General features: G+C 36.8%; 1 protein-coding gene across 3 annotated transcripts in view; it reads left to right on the top strand.

Annotated features, from left to right (window-relative positions):
* Positions 1 to 23,520, top strand: part of LOC109093664 (palmitoyltransferase ZDHHC8B) — a 57,570-nt gene that overhangs the window by 8,042 nt on the left and 26,008 nt on the right. Inside the window, exon 1 of one of the 3 annotated variants that reach the window (XM_042723566.1) lies at positions 21,944 to 22,013. The exons of the other annotated variants lie outside the window; for them this stretch is intronic. The gene's annotated coding sequence lies outside the window, so the exon portion shown is untranslated. Of the gene's footprint in view, positions 1 to 21,943; positions 22,014 to 23,520 lie in introns of those variants that run through there. 3 annotated transcript variants of the gene reach the window in all.

The following is a 23,520-nucleotide window of genomic DNA, read 5'->3' as shown; positions in this document are numbered from 1 at the left end:
GTTTATTACAGAACACGAAGCATTAGTTTTGATGGATTATTGTGATATTATCTCTCATTCTGACGGCACCCATTCGGATCCATTGCTGAGCAAGTGATGTAATGCTACATTTCTCTAGATTTGCTGAGATGAAGATACAAACTCATTTACATCTTGGATGGCCTGAGGGTGAGTAAATCTTCAGCAAATTTTCATATCTGTGTGAGCTGTTCTTTTAAATGTTAACCGTCTCTACTGGTTAAAAATTTAAAGTGTAGGCTTATTTCTACTTCATTTATTAATATTTTGAGTAGCTGTAGCCACAGGCTGAAAACTAATTCAAAGAGTCAAGTTGAAAAAACTGAAGCTTCTTCTTACAGAAAAACTTGATTTGTGAAACTGTAAACTATGCTGACCCTGAGAATGTAGAGCTGAAAAGAGGTTTGTGGCTCTCCATCCAGTATGACAAATCAGCGGATCCTACTATCATTGCACAGCTAGTACTCCACTAAAAGAATTTTGTTCGGATGCCTTTCTCATCGAAAGAGACTTTTCTGACACTGTTTCCCCTGAGAACAGCACAGCAGGGTGTTGACATCTGCAACGTGCCACGGCAGAAGTGACAACAGATGAAGCCGCCACACATGCGTTATTATTGCACACTGTAAAGGAGCTTGAACTTTTCACTGTTTCTGCATTCCCGTTGTAAAATAAAGCAGCGGGATGTTTATTAGAGTTAGATCACGTCAGTTGTTAAGATTGCAAACTGCTCTCAAGCTGAGAGAGTACAGGTCATTCAAGGTCATATTGATGATCGTGTGTATCTGTTTGTAGTGAATTTATCAGTTTTGAATTTTCATGAGCTTTAATTGCACAAAGCTTCATTTCGAGACAGATGCTGAAAGTAATGATGACTGGATGTTCAGTTAGTGAGTCAGATGATGATTCAGTGAGTTCATTCAGTCATTTGTCAGACTGATTCAACCAGGAACTAATCTGAAAAAAGCTCATTTTAAACTTGTCTTAAAGCCCAAAATGTTTAATTTATTGGATTGCTTCAAACATTACAATTGCTACATAGTGCACATCACTTATATTCTGGATGCACGAGTACTCTGAAATTGATCAGCGAGTCTTCATCATAAACCACTCGATAACACCAAAACCTGTAATTTTCTTCTTCAGAAAAACTTTTCAAGAATAGCAGTTCTTAGGTTTTTCCCTAACATTTATTTAATGTTTTCATAAATCCAGACCCAGAATGTGACATAATTATACTGGTATGATAGTGAATACTACATATGAAGAGTGTATTTTTCTGTGTTGTTGTATGGATAATTTGAAGGTAACAAAACCTATTTTAGGACATCTAAGGCAAGTAACTCCCCAGATTGTTTGCATCCTCGTAGTAGCGTTCCCTCTCATTAAAAGATGGAGAATCCCCGCTGTACACGCTTCTGAGACTCATAATGAACTTAATTGTCCTGCTGGGCTTTGGTTTGCCTCATCTGCCCCAGCAGATAGGTCTGTTTTTGTCCAGTACTTTCCATTCTTTCATCATGTGATGCAGGGTTTTACATTCAGAATGTAGACACTTCACCCAAATGAAAGCAGGTGATTGCTCTGTTATTAAATACACAAAAGGCTCCTGACCCCACACGAGAGCTAAAAATACAGTCTTTCTGCCGCGCCTCTATTGGTTTTCGTAATCATAGCCTGCCTGGAAATCTTCCCTAAAGCACAGAGGCTGTCTGTGCAGACCGGCTGGGGTAACTGGAGCTCTCTCTGTGTGTGTGTGTGTGTGTGTGTGGATGTTACCTCTGAGGTGAAAAGGGCAGCAATGGAGCAGGAGGGGAGGAGGTGGAGCAGGAGAAAAAGAGCGAGATGGCAGGCAGGGAGGGAGCTGAGTGAGTAGGGCTACTCCTTTTTCTCCATCCCCCTTTCCAACCATTCATCTGCCTTCTGGCTGGAAACATGTGGAACACATTTAACCACCTCAGCTGCGCCCACCGAGCTGTCTCCACCCTCCTTTCTCTCACTCTTTTCCACCCATTCTGAACTATTACTACTTCACTGCATTTGCAGTATTGCGTTCTTGTGTTTGATTCAAAAAGCAGTACGTCATAGTTTTTGCCCTTTGCTGCATTTCAGAGCACTAATAAATCCAAAAAAGGGGCATTGAGCTCTTGGGTTTTTGTGGGTTTTTTCAAAACTCGCAATTTAAATACTTTGTCACCCTGTTTAAGATGGTGCAGTCAGTCATATAAAGTATTTTCTGTCGAAGCCTGCTGTTATGAACCCAGAAGATGAAGTATCAACGTGGAGACTGTCACATCAGAGAGAAGGTGCTGTCAGTCAAACTGTTGAAAGCATCTCAGATGTGTTACTGGTCTCTGGTGCTTTGATGTGGGAGATGTAAAGGCCAGCTATGGGTTTGTTATTTTATTTATATACAATATGTTATATCCGTGGTGGGCCACTATGGATTTCTTTTCTTGGGCTGAAACGGGCAGATTAAATATTTGAAATTAAATTTATTTTCTAAATTTACTAAAGCATTTCATTTTCTATTGACATTCACTTATGTTAATTGGCCAAGCGAAGGACCGTAGTCTCAAAATAACCAAATTATTGGCATTATTATTTAATAATATTTGCATGTAAATGTAATGGAAATTGTAATAGAAAAGATATACAAAAGTCTCATGCTGACCAAAGCTGCATTTATTTGATCAAAAATAGGGTAAAACAGTAATACCATAAAATATTATTACTATTTAAAAAAATTGGTTTCTATTAGAATCTTTTTTTAAATGTTGTTTATTCCAGTGATGGTAAAGCTGAATTTTCAGCATCATTACTCCAGTCTTCATTGTCACGTGATCCTACAGACATCATTATAATATGCTGATTTAATACTCAAGCAAACAATCATATTATTATCAATGTTGAAAACAGTTCATATTTTTGTGGATTTAAAAACTATAGAATAGAAAGTTCAAATAGCATTAATTTGAAATAGATTTTTTAACAATCTAAAAAGTTTTACAGTCAGTCTTGGCAGAATAAAAAATTTTCCTGTCCTCAAAGTTTTGAACTTTAGTAAGCATGTCATCAAAAATGTATGTAGTAACTAAAAAGAGATATGCATGCATGTAGTAAACAGATGCTGTAATAATGAGTTGGTGTTGATTGTGCAATGCTTAGAAATGAGTTCAGTTCTTGGTTTGGTGCATAAAGTATAATCATGCATAATAAATTGAACTGAATTTGAATTTCATCATCAGTGCGAGAACTGTGTCTTATTTAAAGGAAAAAAATGTTTCAGGTTTAATCTGTGTGTCTGTGATGGAGGGTATGAGGGCATGATATATATAAATATGCTTTCTGATCGCCTCATCTATATTCATCACCTTACATGGTTATGTCATTTTCAATCAAGCCAAGTTTAAAGCAAAAGGGAAAAATAAAGGAAATACAGAAGAACTCAAAATGAGAAGTGACCCCAGAGGCCTAGAGTAAGAACCCGCAGAGTTCAGACAGAATGAAATCACCAATGCAAATGCATTCAATTTGACTGTAAAATTCAGAAAGGCACCCGCAATTATAGCTTTATCCTGACCGAGGATGTTCTCATTGCCACTGTGAGTCAGAGTTTGGTCTTTTCTTTCACAACAGATCGAACAGCGCTTGAACGTAGTCAGAAGATGTGAAACTTCTTTATTTGCATGCTGCCTCAGGCATTTTTAGTGCTTTCAGTAAATGCTTAAATTATATTTATCAGTTTCATAGAGTAATGTTTTTTGTTGCTTGAATAGGAACGCAAATGCTACGTTTAAAAAGACAGATTTATCCACCTTCAGCTCTTTATTTGCACTGATGATGTTATTTTTGGTCTTGAGGTTCATTGTATCCATACTACTAGAATGAGATTCTGCAGATTCAGATTCTTCTAGAAGTCTAGGGAAACAGCTTAAGGTCTGGAAACATTTACCAATTTTCAGTGAATTTTGTGGGCAAAATACAGTTTTTTGTTTTGTTTGTTTTTTTTTCAGTTGGAGTCCAGATTTGTTGTAAAAGACTTCTGTTTTTAAGCTTGTCTCTGCTTTCACAGTAAGCCCTGTTTGGGATGTATAGGTGGAAGAGACCCGATAGAAGAAGAATCTTGTCTTATCTGTGCTGGCTTGTTTGTTTTCCTCTCCTCTGGGACATCATTGTTGGAGAGGATGGCTGGAAGATATATTTTTTTTTTTCCTTTTAGATCTTCACTGTTGCCTTTTTGTTTCTTGCCATCTCCTGCAGTTTTAAACAGCCTGTTGGGACGTGTCCTTTACTCAGTTTCATTCTCAAGATCACGCATGTTCATTTATGTTCCAGTATTCTGGCCAAAATAAGCTGAAGAAAGTATTTTTGTGGCTGACATCCACGATCCTTCATGGGCATCACAGCGGGAAATGAAGCTGAGCTATATCCAGTGATGTTTTCCTGATCAATTCAGGATAAAAGAATGAAGCACATTTGACATTTGAGAGCCCTTTAGTCTGTATTGTTGCAGTGGTTCTTCTTTTTAAGGTCTTAATGATTTTGATCACTTTAAACAAAAATCCATATATTTAAAATGCCAAACATTCTTAAAAATAAAGGTGCTTCAAAAGGTTCTTCAAGCAATGCCATAGAAGAACCATTTTTGGTTCCACAAAGAACCATCTCTTTCTTACCTTTTTATAATCTGAAGAACCTTCTTTTGCCACAAAGAACCTTTTGTGAAACAGAAAGGTTCTTCAGATGTTAAAGGTTCTTTATGGAACCCTTTAGACAAAAAGATTCTTCTATGGCATCACTGTGAAGAACCTTTATTTTTAAGAGTGTATAAATGCCTTTCGGGGTTGATTTATTATATTGGTCTCCCATGTGTGTTTGGGGTCATATGACTGTGTTTATATCGAGTAAATATTTTAGAGTATGAGTTTATGTGCGTGGCTGTACCTAACAATAAACTAATCCTACATTTCCACTCCTGTGGTATCAAGTTTCTACATGACATTTGTTCAGCATTCACACACTCCAGGCTGTAATATAGAGCTTATCATTGTCATTATCCTTAAAACAATAAACAGGTTTCCTGTCATAATCAAGACCATAATCTTTTAGCTCTGACTCTATGGTGTTATGTCATATTTCTTTACCTTCACCATCATTCAAAAGTTTGGGGTAAGTAGTATTTTTTTTATTATTATTGAAAGAAATGTATGTTTTTATTTAGCAAGGATGCATGTTCAATTTAGCAATTTACTCCTGGAGGCATATTGAAATTCCATTGTCTCTGGAACTGAACCATATAGGGCCTTAAAAATTAAGATGCTAAAAGAGAAGTTTGCCAAGACCCAAAATCTAAAGGGGCATCAAGATATATTTAATACTTTTTGAGTTACAGGCCTGCAAACTTTGGAAAAATAGCTTGAAAAGTGCTATTTCCCCATTTCTGAATGGTCACCATTGGCACATAATGCAACAAAGATTGCTAAATTCAACAGATTTTACTAATAGACTTACCAATCTCTGTGTAAATGTAACATTACATCTTTCTTAATTCACTTTTACCCCCCTGTAATTTAGCTCTGAATCTCAGGTGAAAATTGCCATTTTAACCCTCCTCAACAAAATAGTGGATTACTTCGTAAATATTCATCCATGACATTTAATATTTTGGCTTTCATCACTATATATGTTTATCTTTCTTCAGAATAAATATTAGCAAAATCAAAACTGTTAGCCGGGGACCCAATGACCCAAATGGCATTTGGAGCTCAACATTTCTTGACAGCATTTTACAGTAAGGTGTCACTTATAATGAACAATAGGCTACTTCTACAGCATTTATTGATCATAGTTAATGTTGATCTCAGCATTTACTAGTTTACTACATGTATTTAAGATCAAAAGGTGTATCTTTTACCATTAATTAATGCACTGTAAACTAACAATTTGTGATTAATTGAACAAAAATATTAACAAATGCTGTAAAAATGTTAATGTTGGTTGCATTCATTAACATTTACCAAATGAGACATGAAGGATCGTGTGACGTTGAAGACTGGATTAAAAATCCAACCATTTTGAAATATGTTAAATAGAAAACATTTATTTTGAATTATAATAATATTTCATGATATTACGCATTTTAGTTATTTAGTGAGCATAAGAGACTTCTTGCAAAATCACAAAGAAGCCTTACTGACCTCAAACCTAGTATAGTGTATTTGTATGGTGAATTGTTTGGAAAGTGTCAGTGTGTGTGTGTGTGTGTGTGTGTGTGTGTGGATGCCAGGTGAGGGTCAAAGGTCTGATCTGGATGGTGTTGACAGCTGACCCCACTTGACTGTGTGTGTCTAGTTGAGTGTTATGTGGAGTGAAAACCACAGCTTAAGAAGACAGGGTCAACAGTGCTGTCCTGTTGTTTTTACAGTTGTGCTCTCTTGAATCGGCAGTTAAGAAAGAGTGTTGCTGACAGAAGAGTAAAAAGATTAAAGTTTCCAGCTGTCACTTTGACATGAACAATGAAAGTCCTGGTGCCAACACTTAAGTACACAATGAAAAAATGCATGTCAGAGATTTTAAAGTGGATGCTTTTGATTGTTAATCGAGATGGTTTCGATCTAATTAGAGCTTTGCCTTGAAAATGTTTTGCGTACAAAAGGGAAGCGTGACAAAAGATTTGATGATAAGGTGTCCAGGCGAGTTTCCGGCATCCGCCGCTACACTGTTTCTTAAATGAGAGCGCAATGTCCCAGTGGCCTTTTCAGCACAATTACAGTCCATTTATGGTCAGTAGTTAGAGAAAGCCCTTCACAGTGTTTGTGCTCAAATGCTGGTGTTATAATGAGGTTTAGTGGGAGGACAGCCTTGGGATAAAAATTGGAAGCCAAGCATTTTGTGTTCTTTTGAGTGGAAAAGATGGAACGTGTTCATGTTGTGTGTGTGTGTGTGTGCAGACACAACCAGTGTTTAAATCATCATAATGAATGAGGTTATGGATATAGATGGAGTGTAAATCTCTTGCTAATTAAACTCAGATATGTGAGAGGGAGACAGAGACTTGGAAAACGTTCCTCATCGCATGAAAGCTGAGCTCGAATCAAACAAACAAACCCCAAAACCACCGCTCTCTTTAAATCGCTGCAGCGCATCTGAGAGTAATTAATGGCTTTTATTTCAGCACGATTTATGATGCAATAGTTTGTGTAATTTTTCCAGACATTCATTCATTGTTAGTCTGTTTAACACACACTGCATTGTCTTAAAAGCTTTTGTTTTGGCAGTGACCCTTGACCTTGAGATTTCAGCATGTCATCGCTTTTATTCATCTTCTTGTTGTGTCTATTCATTTTCTTTTAAATTACAGATTAACCTTAAGCTCTTTACATAGTTTTTGTATAGTATCTTCATTGTTTTTGTGAATAATGAAGCCTTGTCCTTAATGGAAACAACATAGTAGTAGTTGTATCTTCATATATCAGTAGTTGCTCTTGTCCCACACCTCTTTGCTCACAACAACAGCAGAATGGTTGGATCAAAGCGCTGTAGTTGTGACTGTCAGGTTGTGTATGCAGGTGTATGAGACATTCCTCTGATCCGTGAAGAACACATCCACTCGTGAGTCGTGAATGTCAAGCCTGCTCGGGCAGCGAGAGAAAACGTATGGCCTCTTTACTGCCACCCATCATCATGTCAAACAAAAACCATCCCATATAGCTCTGGACATTTTTTTTTTTTTCATTACATGTGCTAACATTAATTTATTCAATGGCTCCAAGGAGAGATGTGCAGGTACAGTGAAGGTGAATGTCTGTAATTGTTTACTTGGCGTTTGATCTTTTTGGAAAAGGTTCTGAATAGTTAGGTTAGTAGTATAGCGTTCCATTGCTTTATAAATTTTAAATTCATTTTTATTGAGAAAATCTTAAAGAATGAAAATCATGCACACCATTTAAACTTGCATGATCACTAAGTAGACTTAATTAATACACAATATTTTGGTAGACAAAACAGAAACCTTCTTCAGACCTGCCTTTATCCTGAATTTAAACTTGAATTTATAGCAGCCGTTACTCATCTTAACTGTCACATGATCCTTCAGAAATCGCTCTGATATGCTGATTTCAAAAGAACAGTATTTATTTGAAATAGAAATCTCTCCCACAATGCCGTGCGAGAGTTTAACCCAAGCGAGGCGTTGGATGCAAGTGTTCTCTTGGATGCAAGACAAGGACAGTCATACCCCTAGAGGCCATTGAGGAGTTTGGTTTTGGAACAGCACGGTAACTGTGTGGTGTCTGGTTGAGTGCACGCTATTTTTAAACCTCCCAGAAGAGGAGTAAGGCACCGGTTTCTTTCAGAATATAGCGGCCAGTCCTGCAGGCCACAGTCAGCCATGGGACACATTAAGTGCCTTCACCTAATCTGCGAGGTCTCTTTTTTTAAGAATATATAATAATTATAAATACAACTCTTAGTTTTAATTCTAACTTGGATTAACTTTGTCTCTGTCTTTCTGTGACTGAGAAGTTCTCACATCACATCTCTGTGATCTTGACTTGGAATAAATTTTGCCAGCCAGAATATGAAATGAATAAATGTGTGAAGGGAGTCTCGGATGAGAAAGTAATACTGATAAAAAGTAGAGTTTATCAGAGTTTTCCACAAGCACTCACATACACACATGCTCTGTTTATAGTGTGAAGATGAATGTAAAAGCTACTTTCTAGTCGACAGCCTGCCATCCCTCTCTCTCTCTCTCTCTCTCTCTCTCTCTCTCTCTCTCTTTTGGTCAGTCACAGTGACGCAGTGCATGTATGGACAAACACATATTAATGACTTATGCAAAATTGTCTGTATTTTTGCATATTGAATTGTTTAATCTTGTTATCAATGCTATCAGCTGGTTTTCCTCTGAATATACCATTTGGCCGTGAATGTCCTGTATGGTGTAATTTATTGAAAATATTCTGCTTATCAAAAAAAAAAAAAAAACTTCATAATAAATGTGAAGTGTCCATATTTGGCATAAATTACCCAATTTATCAGTATATTAGAATGATTTCTAAAGGATCATGTGATGTACTGAAGACTGCATTAATGATTCAATTTTTGCCATCACAGAAATAAATGACATTTAATAATGTAGTAAAATAGAAAATACTAGTTATTTTAAATTGCAATAGTGTTTCAGAGTATTACAGTTTGATCAAATTAAAGCAGCCTTGGTGAGCATAATGGACCTCTTTTTAAAAAGTCTTTTAAACGGTATTTTGATTTATCTTTTTTTTTTCTTTTAGTGGCAAGAGGTCACAATTTAGGTCACAAAGTCAACTAGGTAAACATGTTTATCTTTTCTAGGGAGATGTGATATTTCTGACTTGATGACTAAATGGCCCATTTTGAAATCAGCAGCATGATACACACTTTGCATTCACTTCATCACACAGGCACACACACGCACGCACGCAGTGTTTAGGATGTTGTGAAGTGGATGTGTTTCTGAAGCAGCCCCCCCTCCCCCTCGGAGATGGCAGCAGATTTTTCCAGCCCGCTGCATATGTCACAGCACCTGCTGTCAACACTGCATTTGAAAACGTCTCGGTGAGATTTGCTGACTAATGAATGAAGCAGATGGGAATGGGGTTCTAGCAGCTCCATCAGAAACACACCTGTTGTTCTGCGTGAAGCGTTTCTGTTTTTTAGAGAAAACCCTAAATGCTTGTGCTGACGTGGCTCACCTCTAGCGTTGACCATCTCTTAGAGCAGTTTTCAAAATAAAAATAAATGCATCATTTTCCAAACGGAAAACCCCTTGAAACTACGAAGTGCAAAAAGCTGTTTTCAGGCTCATAAGCATTTGATTTGCTCCCTTTTTACCATTTTCATTTCTCCAAATTTTGCTGTCAGTTCAGCAGCCAAAATCGCTCTTTTCCCAAAATGAGTGTTTTGTTCTTTTTATACCACTGAATGAAGGGGAAGGTTAGCCACACAAAGCTACTAGGACAAGCCTGCTGGGTTGGTTTGGTGGAAGAATTTGGTTGAAAGAGGTGCCCACAAATTACCAACAACCCATTTGCTCACAGTCTTTTTCGGCCAGTCACGACAGACGTTTTAGATGAGAGGATTTTATATCTTATCCTATTATACGGATAAAGCCTATTATACACACTGCCTCTTTATCTGTCGAAAGCTTTCACATCAGACAGCGGTCAGAGTACCTGTGTATGACTCAAGCTGTATTTGTGGTCTATAGTCTTCGTCTCTGGTGTAGTGAATCTAATATTGTCTTTGTTGGTACTTGACTGTACTGATTTTGTTCTTGTCTGACGGATGTTTTGATATGTTTTGCCTCCTGTCCTCTTTACACTTGTGTCAGCACTTTCCACAGAGTGATTTATCTTGCATCAGTCGAGCCACTGACTCGGCCCTCGGGTGACTTTTTTCAGCTCAGAAATAATGGCAGGCAGAAATTGGAAAGTGCTATCTCCTTTTTTATTATTGTTTATGTTCTTGTTCTATCCTGCAATGTTTACGTCACGACGTTTGACCTCCATTCAAAGGGTCAGAGGTCAGCACATGTGAAAATTCTCCTCTGAGCATGTGTGTTTTGGGTGTTAACCTACACTAACATTTGAAAGTTAGGGGTCAGTCTTGTTTTTATATATATATATATATATATATATATATATATATATATAATATATATATATATATATTATATATATATATATATATATATATATATATATATATATATATATATATATATACTGTTTTTCAAGGAAGCATCTTATGCACTCTATGGCTGCATTTATTTGATAAAAAAATACAGTAAAAACTGAAATATATTTACAATTTAAAACTGTTTTCTGTTATAGTTTTAAAATGCAATTTATTATTGTGATGGCAAAGCTGAATTTTTTAGCTTCATTACTCTTTATTCAGTGCCATATGATCTTTTGGAAATCATTATGCTAATTTGGGGCTCTAGAAACAAGTTTTATTATTTTAATAACTGTGTAAACATTTGTGTTGCTTAATGTTTGTGGAACCCATGTGATCCATTTTTAGGATTCTGTGATGAATACAGTTTAAAAGAACAGCATTTATTTGAAATCGAAATCTTTTGTAACCTTCTAAAGATATTTACTATGTATTTTAATCAATTTAATGCATCCTTGCTGTCTCTCTTTCTTGTAGTCAAGTCCCTTGTCTCATTTTTCCTGTCAACTGCTCAGTCATGCAGCTGGTTGGAATACAGATCCTCTCTACCATCTCTCTCTTCTTCTCTGTGAAGATGGATGGGTTCTGAGCGGAAGTGGAGAGCAAGGCTTTTGGGTCAATAATTAAAATCTCCAGTCAGCCCATTGAAACTCTTTCTCCATCATGGTGTCAAACTCCTGCATATGATAATGAATGGTCTCGGATCAAATCTCATGACTGTGTGAGCGTATACAGTATGTGTGTGTGTGTGTGTGTGTGTGTGTGTGTAGGGGGGCCTTTTAATTTATTTATTGTCTATAATGAAAAACAGATGGAGTGATGGAACAGATTTTATCAGCCTATTCATGTTTCCTCCACCCTCTCTGTCTGTCGTCTTTTTCCATTACCTACTGGGTATTAAATGTGACCTGTGCTCAGAGCTAGATTTATTGTGCGTGAGTGGTCCTACATCGAAACACATGCACAGAAGTTGTGCTTATCTGTAATAAAGATGTTAATGAATGTTGTTTAGCAGCGATTATACACTTCTCTGGATTATTCATTTCTACTGGATGAATTATTTTAAAGTTTAATGAATGACAAGCAAAGTTAGAATGAAACCTAATATGATGTGTTTCTACAAATAGCGCGGTTGCTTGGTGACAGGATTCCAAAGAAAACAGCTGACTGGAGTTTACTGGGAAAAAAACCTTCTGATTGGCCACTCGTGCCATGATCATAATTCTATTGGCTAGACTTTACGTTCCATTATATATGAAATAATTAAAATAAAAAAATGTCATGATTACTTAAATATTTAAATTGTTGAAATGAATATTACTATTCTTTTCTGTCGGGAAAATATTTATTTGAAGTAAACAAATAAATGAATGATAAATAAATAATCATTAAATATAAATAAGTAAAATATATGTATGTATAAAATCAAATAAAACATGCCAGGATCATTTAAATAAATAAATGTGATTTATTAATTTAAATAAATAAATAAACAAACTACTATTTATTTATTTACCTTATTGTGACTTAAAGAACTGCATGCTGAAACCAGTCAAAAGGGTCAATTTTTTAACTGAATAAACAAGCTTTTCATTGATGTATGGTTTGTTAGGACAGGACACTATTTGGCTGAGATACAAGTATTTGAAAATGTGGAATCTGAGGGTGCAAAAAATTAAGTCCAAATGAAGTTCTTAGCTATGCATATTACTAATCAAAAATTAACTTTTTATATATTTACGGTAGGAAATGTACAAAATGTCTTCATGGAACATGATCTTAATATCCTAATGATTTTTGGCATAAAAGAAAAATTGATAATTTTGACCCAATGTATTGTTGGCTATTGCTACAAATAATACCTTATGACTGGTTTTGTGGTCCAGGGTCACATAGTATTCCCTTACGAACACAGCCTAATGTTTCTTGACATCAAGCAGAGCACACTGATACTTGTTTTTCAGCTGAGCAGTGATGTAAAATACCTCTGGGCAGTTCTCAAGTCATTTGTGACCCTTATCGTGTGTTAACAAAACACAAGTGCTCTGTGTAAACACAGCTGACTCAACCTTCACAGAGCAATCAGAGCTACAGCATTCAAGAAACTCCATCTAAGAGCATTCCAAAGTCAATTCATTTATTCAGTTGATGAAGGACTTGTGCCTTTATCCCCTTTGAAGCAAACCACAGTAAGAGATACAGTACGTAATCTGTGTGTGAGTAAAGACAGAAAACAAAGAATGAAAATGGAAGGCCCAGAGCCTGGTATGAAGCGTGCTAAATTCTCTGCATCTGATCTGTCATGACATTTGTTATGGGAAGTTACAGTAGAATGCATTTGGTTGACAAAATATACATATGTTAAATTCTCCAGTAATACATCCCCTATTGCAGGGACAACTGACAGTAAGGAATAGATAGGAATATGAATATATATATACATCTCTGCAGCTTTTTCTGTACTCAACTGCTTGCCATTCCCAAAAACGGACCAGTTTTGTTCGCAGAGGGAGAGCGGCCCCATGGGATGGCATGACTCACAAAGCTTAAATATAAAACTGGGTGTAGTGCCCTAATAGTGCTCTGCTCTGAGAACAGCAAAGCAGACTTTAATGGAAACAAGGGAGAATTTTTGTACGTTTTATGGTCACTCTGCCTCTTGATTTATAAAAACAGCACTTGGTTCTCTTTAAAATCTGCAACAATAAACTTGACTTGTGTCTTAAAAGTGTGTTGTATTTATTTGGTCTAGATTGTTTTGCATTACTTTTTTGTTAAAACCAAATCAGTTTGCTCGTTTTAATTACCTTATAAATATAATTGAATAATTATATATTATATTATATTATATTATATTATATTATATTATATTATATTATATTATATTATATTATAAACTCTTTATCTCGGTTTCATGCTTCTCACATGGATGGCTTTTTTTTTTTTTTTTTTTTATACACAGATGCTACTTTTAAAGGTCAGAAATTCTGTGTATTTTCATACACACTTTTTAACTCGTGCAATCCTCTCAAACCGGCGTCTACAGTGTACTGTGATATAATCCAGGTAGTATATTTTTTGTTTAAATAAATTTAGACTTGACCTTAAACAAGGACCTACTCACAGCCCTGTTGCATGCGTTTGCTGTAATGGCATTAAGAAGGCGAGATGTTATTTATTTCTTATGCACTCATTTCTCAATGCGCTAAATTTAAACTCTCACAGCCCTGAATCACAACCATTACTGTTCTAATAGCAGTGCTTATTGTTTTGTTCACTGACCCCTCTGCTGTTTCCTCACCGCAGGACTTATTTAGAAAAAATTGGTAGAATAAAGAGTTTTGGGTGTTTTCAAAGGGGAAGCTAACTGGCTTCTAGCCTCCTACCTGCTGCTGGCTCTGGCCTGTCATAGTTTCCACTGTAGGAGGAACGCTGCTTCACTCAAAAGAGCCCCATTCATGCTGAACCTTTTGAGACGGAGATAGAGAGAGTTTGTGTTACTTTGGGAGCTGAGGTAGCTTGTAGATAAGAGGAGTGTTGAAACGCAGCGCTGGGATGAAATGAACCATTGAATGCTCACAGTGTGGGACAGTTTGCCATTGAAATCTGAATTCTAAAGAACTGTTGGAAATTCCATCTCATGACTGTTTCATGTTGAGGTTATATAGTGCTTTTGTGGTTCTGTTGTATTTTAGATTAGTGGGCAGACTGAGCAGCAGCAGTTCTGTTGTTTGAGCTGCAGATGGTCTCTGAAGCGCGCTGATTTGGAGCATGCCTCTCCTCCTGATGCTTTCATGACTAATGGACTGGAATTCAGGCAGCTGACATTTTTAAGGGAAAATATATTGCATGTTATCTATCCATCTATCTATCTATCTATCTATCTATCTATCTATCTATCGTTCTGTCGTTCTGTCGTTCTGTCGTTCTGTCGTTCTGTCTGCCTGTTGTTATTTTTATCAGTCTTCTCCTCTCAGATTTAATTTGTCACTCACCTGAACATCTGCTGATCTTTGCTGAATAAGTCGAGTAATTCGCTAAGTGCCCCAGTCAGTCATAGCTCTGCTGAAAGAAGAGATGCTGAAGGGAGGGAAGGAGCGGATGCTAGTCTCTCATTGGGCATTATGCTCACAGGTGCACTGGAGTATTTCCATTTCTAAAAGCCTAAATAATAAATCGGTCAGTGTGCTTGTGCTCATCGGTATGCCACTGTATTGCTCCCATTGGCGTTAGATCTCATTCGGACGTGATAATTAAACCGTTTTAAACCCTAATTAAACACTGATCACTGTATTCATCGGCATGCTGTGCTTCTTCCTCTTTTAATATAGGTTCACATGCTGCATTCTGGCGGCCTTTGAAACATCTCCAACCCTAATCATAATCACAGCATACCAGAAGTGGCAGTAAAGACAGCTCTATTCATTTATGTTCAGGCCGTGCTGCACGTTTGACTCATTTCTTTGGTCGAGCATGTGGCCAAACAATGCATATCCTCCACATCATCATTCAAACAAAGACAGAGAGCAGTCACAACACAGGAACAGCTGCTCTCTAGGGACAGTTCAGTGTTATTTTCAAGAGCATAATGACTGAGCGAGATCTGAACCCACGTCTCACTGTTTACTGTACAGTTTCAGTAGCATGAGCATCCCAGTTATGCCCACAGAGACTGTTCGTACTGTGCTGTTTATATGACTGGGTGGAGTCCCTGCATCTGAGTGTATACTAAACATTTCTGCTGAGAACTGTGCACATTGCTTGTGCAGTGACGTCACTATAATAGTGAAAAAATGCATTTCTGTGGGGGAAAAAAATGTTTAAAAATGACCTGGAGAATGTACAGGAGAGCTTTGTATTAAAAGAGTAACGCACCCAAAAATGAAACGAAAAGTGTGTTTCTTAATCTGAACAGATTTGGCAATATAGCATTCCATCATTTGCTCACCAGTGGATGCTCTGAAGTGAATGGGTGCCGTCAGAATAAGATTCCTAACAGCTGATGAAAACATCATATCAAGCTTTTCACTTCACAAGCTACTAATTGATAGACCGGAGTCGTGTGGATCACTTGTGGGCTGTTTTGCTGTTTGTCTTGGATGCTTGAGAGCTCAAGCTCGCAACAGAAAGTAAGTGTGCAAGACTGTCCCAGAACTTGAAAATGCCAAACCACAATGCCCTTAACGCTCATTAAATCCACACTAACTTTCCAGTGTAAGTTAAATATTAATAAATAAGTAGGTATTGCATATAATTTAGTAGAAAAACAAAGTGTTCCACATTTTACTGGTGCAAAAATGAGTGTATTTATTTTGTAAAACATTTGCAACTGCTATTTTTCACTTAATTAGAAGCACCACAATTATTAAATTTGGTTGTCTGTTGTAGGGACTACTGAACAAACATTTACAAGTTTATTTTAAGTATTAAAAATAAAATTAAAGCTCTGTGAATTTTGCGTTTTTACTACTCTGTAATTGTGACCCATTAGGTTTTACACACACTTGTAGTCTATTTGGACAAGCTCTTATTCTGACGGCACCCATTCACTGCAGAGCATCCACTGGCGAGTAAAAGATGCAATGCTATATTTCTCCAAATCTGTTCAGATGAAGAAACAAACTCATCTACACCTTGGATGGCCTGAGGGTGAGTACATTTTCATTTTTGGGTAAAAAATTCTTTTAAAATTTCATCTGATGAAAAAAATGACATGATCAGCAGTTTTTGATGTTTTGCAGACTGTGGTTGGATCAGGCCACATGTAGTGTGGGAATTGGGCTGGCAGATTTTCATTTAACAATGCATGTTAGCTCTATTGTGCATCAGTAATCTGTGCCTCCCATTGTGTCTGTGCAGAGGAGGGATTGTTCTCAGAGCTGGAACCCCACGATCCACGCAAATCCCTTCGTCAGCTCCACCAGCTGCAACGTAAGAGTTCCTCAAAATGAATGAGACTCTTATGCCCATCCTCACAACATGAGTACTGTAGTTATCTGAGAAGATTATTCAGAAGGCAACTGTGATGAAGAATATTGCCAGTGTGTTCACTGTGCCTAAAATGAACGGGTAATATAGGGATGTTATGTGGCATCCTTAAACACTACATGAATGTTCATTTCAATCCTATCACTGTGCCTTTCGATTTTTTTAGCATGTACACACCACCATCCAAATGTCTAAGGTCAGTAAAATATGTTTTTCAAATGAGGTTCTTAAGCTCAAAATGCAGTAAAAACAGTAATATTGTGAAATATTAAAAAAGAATTATATATATATATATATAATTATTTATTTTTTGGATGAGCAGAGAGTTTGAAAAACAGCTTTTATTTTAAACATTTTTTGGTAACATCTTAAATTTTTTTTTTTTTTTTTTTTTTTTTTACAGATTTTTTTTTTTTTTTACAATTTAATAATAATAATTATTTTTTTATTTTTTATTTGTTTGATAGAATATGGTATACTGTGTTCCATGGAGGTAAAAGTACCCCACTTCACAGTTAAGAAAAGATACACAATGTACTGTATTATGAATTAATTTTACATATAGATTTTTACTGAAAGTAGAATTGAATTAGACCAAATATTTAATAAACAGATATGCAAAGGTGAATGGGTGGTGCTTGAAATTCCTGATGATTTCGAGGTTTGTGGATGCAGATGTATGCCTAATTCGCCTGATTTTTATAAAAAGCTATGTTTTCCCCATTTCTTCTGTTGTGCTTTGGTTAACGTGCAAAATATTGAATTTAAGAGGACTAAGTTTTACAGCAGGTGAATAGTGAAGTTTTCAACTCGTGAAACTTTCTATAAAGGCTCTAGAGAGAGTGCAGTCTGTCGATCTCCCTCAGATTTTGTGCAGATTTTGCTGTGTACAGTCAGTCTGCTGCTTCTCTGTCTCTGGAGCTCAGCATTCACTGACAGTCTGCCGACCAAACGCAGAGAGCGCGCTCAGATTCAGTGTCCTATTTTTGCATGCGCCTGTGGGGAGAGAAAGCAGAGCGTCTCTTTGACACACACCTCGTGATTCCTTGACTCCTTTAACTTTTCTCATGGGAAGACATTACGCTCTCTTCTGTTGTCCCTCTCAGTGGAATACGTCTGCAATTCCATCATCCTGCTTTTATTCCCGTTTTTCTCTTACAGCACAGAAACATTTCAGCATCTTAATTCCTCTTTTCACGCGCATGTTTTGAACCCTTTGCTGCATTGCATTGTCATTGTGCTCAAGAGTATCCATTTTTCCTCTTTCTCTCTCTTTGAGTCTAGGTTGTGTGCATTAGCTTTGCACACTCTCTCTCTCTCCGCTGGGGTTTCTCTTGCTCTAGGAGGGTGTTTTGCTCACTCCACAAAGGTGTCTTTTTTCACGTAAAAGTTTTACGTTTTAAATTTTAAAACCTGAGTATCATTTTATTATTCATAATATAACTTTATGTATTTTTAAATCCGTGGTCTAATTCTGAATCTGTCTGTGAGACATAGATTCTTAAAAGATTCTTAGATTCTATTTTATAAAGATTCTATAGATTCACAAATCAGATGAAAAGAAAATAGCATTAACAATATTAGCATTTATGATTTTTCTTTTAGTGAATGTGTCAGTTTTATCAGATTATGCAGCTTTTTAAGGGTCAAGAATTAATGCAATTTGTCAGGGGTGTGATGTATTAACCTTGAATAATAGCATAGTAAGGTTTTTTTTTTTTTTTTTTTTTGAAAAATTAATACTTTTGAGCTAGAGTGCAATATATTGATCAAAAGTGACAAAATACATTTTTATTTTACACAATTGATATTTTTAACTGTTCTATTTAACAAAGAATACTGAAAAAAATCACTGTTTTCACAAAAATACTTTAAGAAATATTTATGTATATAAATTACATTTTAAGGTATATTAAAAATATACCTAAAAATTAGGGTATGTTTTTGATTAACTAAATGTAGCCTTCTTAAGCATAAGAGAATTCTTTCAGAAACATTAAAAAAACAGTAGCAACATCTGACTCCTCATATTAACATATTAACTAATTAACTATTGTTAACATCCAACTCATTAATTAGATGAAATTGTTAGAAACTCCCAGCTTTAACTACACCAATAGCTTTTATGTTATTCAAAACCGAGATCATTTACAACATTTTTAAAGTCACAGCAGCAAAAACATATATAATTTTATAAGCTAGATTATGACCATTACTTCATTATAAATGGCCTTGAGGGGGAAAGTTAGATGATAAAAATGCAGTTAATAGGTTGGTTTTTGCATGCTGTTACTTGTGGAGGAAAACTGCTCGCTCGTGTCTAAGAGACTTAAGATTTACTTTTAAGTAAAGCACCGTCAGAGCTGTGGAACTGAAACAAACCCATGAGGAGAGCGCGTCTGAGGTATTAATGCATCAAAAGAGTGATTCTATTTCTGAGATTGTATCTCATCCCTCGGTAAAAGCTTAGCTAAATTTGGCTCTTAATTATGCTAATATATTGCCGTTTGTTAAGGGAAAGCAAAGCAGTGATTAGTGATTTTTCAATACTGCTCCTGCAGTTTCTCTCATATTTCTCATCTGATAATATGCAGCTCTTGAAAGAAAGATGATTAGACTGAAATTATGATTAAAATGTGCTACACTATATATGGGCTCCAGAATAAAGTGTTAGACCTTTTACTACGATGTCCAAATGTCTGCCATTTGACCTCTGACCCAAAACTCTCACTGGGAAACTAAAGCTTGGCATTTTTTTTCCTGCAGTTATTTCTTCCCATACAGAGAGCATGTATTCATTTTCATCATGTCTTATTGAACAGCTCCGAGGCTGCTCTTTGTGCAGTGGAGAACATTACAGAATGTCAGATTGGAGACAAATTGGATCGAGGCCACGGGAAGAGAGCAATTATGGGAGATTTTGCAGGAGCAGAGGCAGTATTCGCATGACATTTCATTAAGAGAGTACAGTTTCTGGAAAGCTGAAGGTGATTTTATATATTTAAATATTTGTCAGACGATCTACTTTGAGTTTATTATGCTCAGTTCTCCTCGACTGTAGTTGGAATAGTTTACCCAAAAATGAAAATGTACTCACCCTCAGGCCATGATGAGATGATAGATGAGATTTTTTCTTCATAGGAACAGATTTGGAGGAATTTAGCATTGCTCACCAATGCCGTCAGAATGAGAGCACAAACAGCTGATAAAAACATCACAGTGATCCTCAAATAATCCACACCGCTCCAGTCCATCAGTTAATGTCTTGTGAAGTGAAAAGCTGCGTGTTTGTGAGGAAAAAAATAATCCATTAAGACGTTTTTAACTCTAAAACGTTTCTTCTATCTTAAATATGAGTTCATAATCCAACATTTCCTCCAGTCAAAAAAGTCCTGTCGTTTTTTTGTTTTGTTTAGAACTCTTTTGGACTGCTTTTGCTTGTGAACACTGCCTGCTATATACATATTTCTCTAACACAAATTTTTCAGTGGTGAAAGCAATGTTATGAATAAAGAACTCTTATTTTAGCTGGAAGCAATGTTTTGAAGTTAAAAACATCATGCAGCTTTTTGCTTCACGAGATGTTAATTGATGGACTAGAGATGTGTGGATTACTCTGTGTTGTTTTTATCAGCTGTTCGGACTCTCATTCTGACGGCACCCATTCACTGCAGAGGATCCATTGGTGAGCAAGGGATGCGATGCTACAGCTTTCAGTGAAGAAACTAATTCATCCAAATCTTGAATGTCCTGAGGTTGAGTGCATTTTCAGCACATTTTCATTTCTGGGTGAGCTTTTCCTTTAATTCGAGTTGACTTATGTTTGAGCTGCTCTCATTGTTCTTGGTGAGATGTCAGTCATCCTCATATAAAGAGAGAGGAGGTGATTTCCGAAGTGCCAGAGTAAACAATCTGCCTTGCTCTCTCCCGTCTATCAGCGTCTCCTGCTGGAACAAAGGCAGTTCCTCTTTGAGACTGAAGAGCGGTCATTACCGCATCAGCCAAACTGATTTCCTTCCATTCTTGTGTGGGGAAATGTCTCGGACACTTCTTAATGAGTAGATTAGATAGATGGAGAGGAAATTTCAGTCCTGGAGAGACTCATCTGTTGCTTCTTTGGGTTTTATTCGCTCTCCCTGCAAGAGGCCTGTGTTCAGTCTGCATGCTGCACTAATTGCAGTGGGTGTTTTTGTGCTATTTATGCTTTTGTTATGCATTGTTAGGACACCTCACACATTCGTGCTTTGTTTAATGGGTATACCGTGCAAAATCAGATCCTGACAGCATTGATTTAGATGCAAATTAAAACCCAAAATGAAAACTTTAAAGGAAACTTGCTGTGTCTTAGATGTTCTTCTAATTAATTATGATTATTAATATGTTCTGGCAGATTTTTACATATGTATGTGGCCTATATATAATTATTGCTCATACTTGGGGTTGCATATTAGGCTTTTTGACAAGAAACAACCATCCGACCAGCTAGAAACATGCTAAAAACCTCTCAGTAGGAATTTAGCAACACGATGGCAAACCCCTAATAACATTTGGTGAAATTTGCAAGGGAATGTAAAATCTAGTTTTTCCTTCAGTTATTACAAATAAGTGCCCTCATCAGTCTGTATGAGTGACCCCGCATTCAGATTTTCTAGCTTGCATAATATTCACACTCTCTGAGTCATTCAGGTCAAGGATTTCTGGATTGTTGAATACAGTAGCCTTTAGTGCTTAAAAACCTTGTAAGATCTCTTGTGTGAAATCGACTGCAGTTTTACCCACAATTCTAAAGAAAACTTCATTCATCTCTTGTGGTATATAGCTTCTTTTCCTATTTATATGTGATTTCTGTGCCATACCTGTCTTTCTGTCTGTTCTACCTTGCTATCTGTGCTATGTATTGTTCTAGCATTCTTTCCGATGTTTTACCTTTTTAGCCTTTCTTCTGTCGTTCTAGCTTTCTTTCCACCTTTTTTTTGTTCTGTCCAATCTGTCTATCGTGATAGTTCTCTCTATCTATCACTCGATCCATCTGTCTGTAAGGCCCATAAACATTCAGACATGCTTCGAGGAATCAAATTATTGCATAAACTGACTGCTTTTCTTTTCTCTTTTGACACTTTCTGCTTGATTCTGATCCATTTGCAGTACACAGATTAATGCCAAGGAGGCTGGACTGGATAGATCTCTCTCTCTCTCTCTCTCTCTCTCTCTCTCTCTCTCTGTGCGCATGTGCGGAGTGACTGGGAGGAACGCGTGAGTGTTTGAGTGAGTGGCGGCGTGTTTGAGTGAGTTTTTTCTCTTTTTCTTCCTCCTTTTTTTCTATTTCTTTAATAATTTAGTTTAGTTTAGTTTGTAGTTAGCTGTTAGGGGTTGTGGAAATGTCGGCAGATTCCGACGGGTTTGCTACCTTAACAGCCCGGAATGGCTGTAAATGTATACCAGATGACTCTATCACGGTCGAAGACTGCTTGACTGCTGTTAGTAGTGAAATAGGTGCTCGGAACATTCTGTCTGCATCTAGAATGAATAAAGCTGTCGTTGTGTTTTTGAAAGAGGAGTCTATGGTTCATCATTTAGTAGAAGTTGGCTTATCTGTTGGTGATGTTTTTCTGCCTGTTTTACCGCTGTCGAGCCCTTCTAAAAAGGTAACTCTTTCCAATGTGCCGCCTTTTATTTCTAATGATTCACTTGAGCGTTTACTTGGCCGTTATGGCAAAATATTGATGCCGATTAAAATGATCCCCCTCGGTGTTAAAAATCCAAATTTGAAACATGTGATGTCTTTCAGACGGCAAACTTTTATGATTTTGAATGCCGAATTTCAAAATTTGGATGTTTCCGTGAAATTGACTTTGTCAGGTAAAGATTATAAAATTTTTATTAGCTCGGATTCAATGAAATGCTTTTCTTGTGGGATTTTTGGTCACACAAGACAAAATTGTCCATCTAATAAGGTGAATGAACAAAATGTGAATGAACCTAATATACTTCTGGAGCAAGAGGCTCTTACTTTGGAAAATGTTAATCAGGATGTAACGTTAGGTAACAAAACTGATCTGGCTGTATCGGATTCTTTGTCTAAAGACGAAGAAAAAATCCGAAAGAGCACGCAGCTAGCAGTTGTGCTGGGGACGCAGAAAAGTGTTTAGTGAACACTAGTGAGTGTGATAATGTCAGCGGTGGGGCTGAGATCGCCGCTGCGGGAATCAGTGATCCAGAGCGCCCGCGGGAGTCAGGTGAACTCGCGGATGTAGGAGAGTCGCGGGACTCGCGAGCATCTGTTGGCCTGTCACTGAGTGGCAAGGAGCAGCTCACCGGGAGAGGTGAGACTCAGTCTGTAAATATCGATTATGACAGCGAGGAATCTGATATTGTAGATGATCTCACTGATGTTAGTTCACAAGGAAGTTATGTAGAAAAACAATGCAGCCTTCAAAAGAAGCCACCTTATTATACAGTGCAACAAATCAATACTTTCCTTGATAGCACTTTTAATCAGCGAAGACCAAGATTAGAGAAGTATTTCTCTGATTTTCAACTTTTTGTTGATTCTTGTGCTATGGCTATGAGAAAAAGCTTCATTGGAGGAGCTTGATCAGCCAAAACGATATCGACTCAAGAAACATGTAAGCGCTGTCAAAAAAAGACTGAAAATCTGTTCTAAGAAATATTAGAGCCATGTTTATTAACAGGGTGATTTTTTGGGCTTTTGTTCTTTTTTCCTTTCCTTTCCTCATGACAACCTTAAGAAAAGAGAGCGGCTTTAGTTGATTTTTTGCGCTTAAAGAAAGC

This window comes from Cyprinus carpio, chromosome B5 (assembly GCF_018340385.1).
Source record: "Cyprinus carpio isolate SPL01 chromosome B5, ASM1834038v1, whole genome shotgun sequence".
In the NCBI taxonomy this organism is placed as follows: Eukaryota; Metazoa; Chordata; class Actinopteri; order Cypriniformes; family Cyprinidae; genus Cyprinus; species Cyprinus carpio.
Note: the sequence above shows the minus strand (reverse complement) of the source record. Positions and strands in the feature narration are given on the sequence as shown.